We start from the raw sequence: 6,802 nt of genomic DNA, 5'->3' as shown, positions 1-6,802 counted from the left end.
AGCAAGTGATCCAAATGAAAGGAAGTTTGTTCATTGAAGAGCTGGTGGCTCAAAATATACAGTGAAAAGAGCAGAAAGTATTGGAGTGGGGCATTAGAAGCTAGGGTTGTGGAGGATGGCAATAAGGGAGCAGAAAACTTACACTGGAGGAGACTTTTTCCATGACAGTCAAGGGGGTCAATATCATAAGGACAAAGAGGTCTCTGCCCTCAAGAAACTCATAGATTCTAATGAGTGCGGCAAAAAGAAACTTTCTTTTTTTTTTTTAATATATCAAAATATATACAAGGAAAATGAGAAGTAATCTCAGAGGAAAAACATTAGCAGTACAGGGGTGTGGATGACAACATACTTTAAAGACCGGGGAGTAATTACGGATTAAATGGCTTAAGTTTTAATAGTAGGGATTTTGGCTGGGCTAGTTACTAATACAGCTCTTTTCACGCACTACAAAAATCAGTGCCGCCTGTCTGAAAGAAGTTAAAATTCATCCTCCTCAACCTGGATAAGGGCATCCCAAAACTAACAGAATGGTCAATAACCCTCCTGGAAACATGAACCAACTTCCCATTTCGTATGGATGTCTGTGGGTTATGAGAAGTTTCAGTTGACACTGAAATGGCCCCACACATTTGAGACAGGCTTAACGAGTAGTATGACAACTTTGGTTTCAATCTAGTCATCACTCCCAAATGGACACCATCAGTAACAAAGAACATATCAAGTTTATCATTGTGAAGAAAGAACAAAATACAGAATTCTGCACACTGTCATAATTGTAGTTATTAACTGTAGGACAAACAACAAACTTGGGAAGTAGAAAGAAAAAACAATTACTAAATAATGATGGTGAAATGTTACTTTAAATAAATCCATCTATAGCCATTGTGCTAAGAGACATATGCTACAGATATCAAATTAAACATATTTTCATGGTTTTATCTACTAAATAATACTTTGAATAATTGAGGTCTCACAAGACAAAATTTGACATAAAATATTATGCCCCCACTCAAAGGCTACTCGTGTGTGAGTCAAAATATACATCATAATTAGATCAAATCCAAAGGACAGTGTTGGGGGAGGGGAAGTGAGAAGTGTCTCTCCTTTCACATATGGGGTATCAGATTAAATGCTCCATTGCTTTCAAAGGTGCTATTCTCCCTTGTTAGAAATGCTGAGTAAAAAACCAGTGGAGCATAGACTAATGAATCTAGGACCAAGTGAATCTAGGCATATGCTCCATTAATCTAAGAGAATTACTCATGTCATTTATTTAAATAACATCTCAGAACATTTAAAAATGTAAGGCCTAAATGACTACTGATCCCATAGTCCAATGACTACTGATATTTTTCTCAGTTAACTCCCAAACTAATCATTGTAACTTCTCAGTAAATTTTTCCATAGGGATTGACTTCCCAGGATTTGAGATTATGAAAGGTAGGGTTGGGTCATTTCCCATCAATCTGCAGTTAATTCTGACATAATGAAAAATGCCTGGGTAAGTTATTATGTGATGATATGAGAGAGAAAAAAAAGAGAGAGACGGAAAGAGAGAGAAGAGGGACAGAGAGAGAGAGAGAGAGAGAGAGAGAGAGAGAGAGAGAGAAAGAGATGGACCAAAATGGACTCATCAGAAACTTTCATTGCAGAAAGCAACCACAGATTTAAAATCCAATTGGCATCTAAGTCTTAGAAGCAGTGATTAGCCCTAAACATATTTATTTAAGGAAAGGAAGGAACTTTCTTTAAAATGAACTTCCTTAATAAATGAAAACGTCCCCCCGTTATCCTCTGGGCAATTCATATTCCTCTGATATTGGGCATTCTAAATAACTTAAGCATATATTTGCCCATATATTTATATTTACCTTATAGTATATTCAAAAGTTAGGCTACAGTCAGCTTTAGAGTCAATTATTAAATTTTAAGCTTGTGCATTTATGCCTTAGAATTGTCAAACGATGCATATTGTGGTTTGATTTGTGATTGTGTTGCTTGTCTAGACTTAAGAAATGATGGAGAAAATGTCAATAGGGCAGATTAAATTTAAAAGTGCGTCATGTTTTCAGAGAGCTGCCTCCTTAACATCTACCACCACTGCTATTATTGTGCTCAGTTGTTCCTGTTGTGTCTAACTCTTTGTGACCCCACTGGGGTTTCTCTTGGCAAAGGTATTGGAGTGACTTGCCCTCTCCTTCTGTAACTCATTCTACAGATTAGGAAACAGAGATAAATGGGGTTAAGTGGCTTGCCCAGTCACACGGAGAGTGAGTGTCTGACGCTGAATTTGAACTCAGGTATTTCTGACTCCAGACCTTGGCACTCTACCCACTTCATTACCTAGATATTCATTCACCTGAGTATATGGTTATATGTGTATCTATTTATCTGTGTGTATGTGTATGTGTGTGTGTGTGTGTGTGTGTGTGTGTGTGAGAGAGAGAGAGAGAGAGAGAGAGAGAGAGAGAGAGAGAGAACATTTTTAAAGATAGTTTTTTTTTTACTTTAGGCTGAGTTTGATTTATTTTTTTTTTATGAAAGTAGGATACAAGAATGAAGAATACACTCACATTTATACACATGTGTATTGCTGGTATTGTATTTCCATTTTCAAAAAGGGCAGATGTCTTCATAGGTTGAGGACTTGCAAGTAAACTGGATATAAGTATATGAGTGAGGCAGAATTGCACAAGGTCATCAGGCTCATTTTCTCTTTCAGAATCATCCAGTGACCAAACAAAAGTCAAGACAACTGCCAATGGCCAAGTGGATAACCTTGGAATATTCAATATCTGACCAAGCTTATAGCACTCCAGAGTGCCTGCATCAGGCACCTTTGTGGTTATTGGAACAAATTGTTCTCATTTGCCCATTCTGCCCAAGTTAGACTTTATATGCCTGTGGTAGGTGGATTTGAGGCCTGTCAGTTACCCTCAAACTGGTTTAGACCCTCTATGGAGACAGTTTTACCAGGGTATGGTTGCTGTGAATGCTTCAGCTTTTTGGAGCCACAGGTGAGAGGTGACATCAAAGTTGGATGAGCAACTCTGAGAAGAGCTCAGGAAGGCCTCACACCAGAGGTTCCAGTCTTCCCTAACACTCAGTAAGCTCCATATATGTATGTGTGCATGTATGTGTGTATATCATCTATGTGTAGAAAATATAGATAAATGTGTAGAAAAGATAGATGTGTAGAAAAAATAGAAAGTTGCAGTTTTTAGAAGCTTTTCCCATGTTAAAAAGAGAATCTAAATATAAATCACTTGATGACATACTATCTCTTCCTACCCATGTTCATTATTTAGATGATAATGGAAAATTCTACTTACTATATAAATATTGACCAAGTATTAAGTATGACTATTAAATGCTGAGAAGGAATACAAAAATAGTTAAGGACAAAATTTCCACTCCTTTTGAGTTCACCATTTTGGACAAAACACACTCTAGCAATTTAGAAAGAAACAAAAAATAAATGCTTTAGGTTACCATATCAATCAACCAATTTTTATTAAGCACATACTATATGCTGAGCTTTATGTGCCAGGCACTGGAGATATAGGCAAAAATTAAACCTTATCTGCCCCTGAGGATGATATTCTATCAAGGGAGACATATATATATATTTATAACTGAGATATTAGAAGAAATATAAGGCAATGGAGCAAGTAGATCTATATATGTATACATAACATATAATCTCTATATATGTATATATCTAAGTTTTGAAGAAACTCAAAATAAAAAAGTTAGAATACGATAAAATTCAGATTTGTAAAACATCTTGGAGATCATCTAGTCTGTTGTGATAGAGGATTAATCAAGGAAAGACTTCTTGGAGAATGCAAATAACATGTTTCTCTAAAATATTTATGTAGTACAACTCATGTGGGAATTAAGACAACAAAATATATTTGTTTGCCATAATGCAGACTGCATAGGATTCAGTTTAAAAATTAGGCATCTTAAATTTGCTCTGTCTAAAATAGACTTTGTCCTTTTCTCCTTAAGCCCATCATGATCCAAACTTCTCTGCTACATGTGGAAATATCACTGTCCCCCTAAAAACCCAGGCTCATAACCTCTGTGTCATCCTTCACTCTTCATTTTGGTTAAACCCACATATGTAATCAGTTTCCAAAATTTCCCATTTTTACTTTTCCAAAACTCTCATATCTCTCCTTTTTTCTTCACTCATACACAGCCATAAACCTCCTTTTAACATTAACTGTTGCCCAGACCACACAAGAACCTTCTAATTGATCTCCTTGCCTCAGGTTTTCCAAAGTTACCTAGATAAAATTTTTCCTAAAGCATAGGTTTTAACCTGTCATTGTCTTACTCAATAAACTCCAAGGGCTTCCTATCACCTATAGGATCCAAAAAATTCTTCTATTTGTCTTTCAAAAATCTTCACAATCTGGTCCCTACTTTTCTTTTCAATCTCAGTACACAGGTCTCCTTGTACTATACAGTCCAGCCTTTACTCTCCTTATTCTCTCCACCTCACAAAACCATACATTTGAAGCAGCTGTTCTCTGGGCCTTTAATGTATTCCTCCTCATTTTTGCTTCTTAGAATTCCTTGTTTCCTTGAAGTTTTAGTTACAGTTTCACTTCCTCTATAAGGCCTTTTCTAATCATCCCATTTCCTAGTACATCTCCCCCTTTCACAAATTACTACACACAAACACATACATGTGTTTGCATGTATGTTTTTGTACATATATGTGTTTATGTGTGTGCATGGATGGATGGATGTAGGCTAGGTGGTACATTAGAGTGTTTTACTTAAAATCTGGCCTCAGATACTTACTCACTGTGTGACCCTGGGCAAGTCATTGAATCCTGTTTGCCTCCATTTCATCTATAAAATAAGTGGAGAAGGAAACAGGAAAGTACTCTAGCATCTTTGGATGATCACCCCCAATGTGGTCATGAAGAGTCAGACACAATGAAAGCTACAACAATATACATACACATACATATGCACATGCATGCTAAATATGTTCAATATATGCCCATATATTCATACATGCACTTATTGAGCATACCTCTTTAGATCTGCTTGCCTTTCCTGTTAGAATATAAGTTCCCTGAAGTCAGAAAGGCTTATTTCACTGATGTATTTCTTGAATCCAACCCCATAACTAGCATATAGAGGATACTCAGTAAATATTTATCGACCTAGTAATTATAATTTACTTGTACTTGTGAAACTCTGTTTTTATAATACTTAGCAAAGTATGAAAATTTTCATTTTATTATTGTTTGGTAATCATCAAAGAGCTATTATATCGCATTCATTTCATATACAACACAGATGTCTAATTAAAATATACTATGTCATCATTATATTAAATTCTTTAGAATAGCTATGATATCTTGTATTTGATAATTTCTGTCATCCTATGAAGCTATTATCCAACTAGATTGCAAGCTTTCAAAGACATCACATGCAGTTCAGCCATCAAGCAATAAGACTCTCCTTCTATGATCTGATAATTCAATTCCTGTCATTACTTAGTCTATCCAGTAGATTTTTTTTTTAACTTTTGGGGTCATAGGAACTACCCTTCTCCTGCATTTTATTTAACAGATTCTTGTTCTGTCTAATGGACTAAGAGAATTATCATTATTGTTGGGGCACTGGGAAGTAAGCTGCATGACACACACTGTTAGTTTGATACCCTCTCTGATGACAGTTCATGGTTCAACAGTTTGGTTAAACAGTACTTCAGCAGCAGCAATGGGTGATCAATCTCTTTCCCCATCGTGCTGCTCCCCAAAGTGTCATTACTGAGGAATAAAATGAGGGAAGGCCATCAGAGGGAATCATTGGGTTTATTTCTAAAAATAAGAAAAGAAAGGTGGGGTTGGAAATGCATTTTATATTCCTTTCATAACTTGAAAGAACAAAGGATCTTATATACTATCTGGGGAACAGCAATTAAATTTCTAAATTGACTTGGCCAAATTTGCTGGTTAATATAATTTACTCCCCTACAATATCAGAATATTTCTGTTAGAGATCCCCATTATCTTTGTTTCAGCAATCAACTGAAAGAAGAACACTAAATTTTACTGTCCAGGACTGATATTTGAATATGTAATGCTTAGTGCAAATAGAGTTTTGAATATTTGACAGATAAATAGTATTACTCTAGCTTAGCATCTTATGCAATCACAGGATAGTAGCACCAATGCTGGGAGGGACCGCGGAGGCCGCTAAAAATCTAGTCCCTTCATTTTACAAATAAGAAAACAGAATTACCAAGAAGGTTTAGGTGGCCTTCCCAGGGTTATATAGCTAGGAAGTGTCTGAGGAAGGATTTGAACCAAGGTCTTCTGACTATAATCCACTAGTACACAATGCTGTCATTTTGCTCTTGTACATTGAGCAATGGAAAATTAACAACGAAAATGGAGGAACAATTCAGATGATTTAGCTATTTTTAGAATGATTCATTGAGTATATCACTAACATTATTAAATAGATTGATAGTTATGCACCATAAGAGACAATGAATAGAGAGGTCTTTATGTTCCTTAGGACGACTACCTTTCAGTGCAAAAGATTTTCGTATTTGGTGGAGCAGAGATAGTTGCTAAAGTCATATAAAATTAAAAAAGAAAAAAGTCTCTATAAAATTGTTAATGTTTCTAAGAAACTCTTTTTTCAGTACTATGGACTCAGAATAAGTGGTTAGTATCTTGAAAGTATATTTCATGGATGTGAAAAAACTCCTTTAAATGTTTTCTTCAAGTGCATGAAAAATAAATTGTGCGAGATTATG

The sequence above is a fragment of the Notamacropus eugenii genome, chromosome 6 (assembly GCF_028372415.1).
Source record: "Notamacropus eugenii isolate mMacEug1 chromosome 6, mMacEug1.pri_v2, whole genome shotgun sequence".
NCBI lineage: Eukaryota > Metazoa > Chordata > Mammalia > Diprotodontia > Macropodidae > Notamacropus > Notamacropus eugenii.
This window is presented reverse-complemented; position numbering follows the sequence as displayed.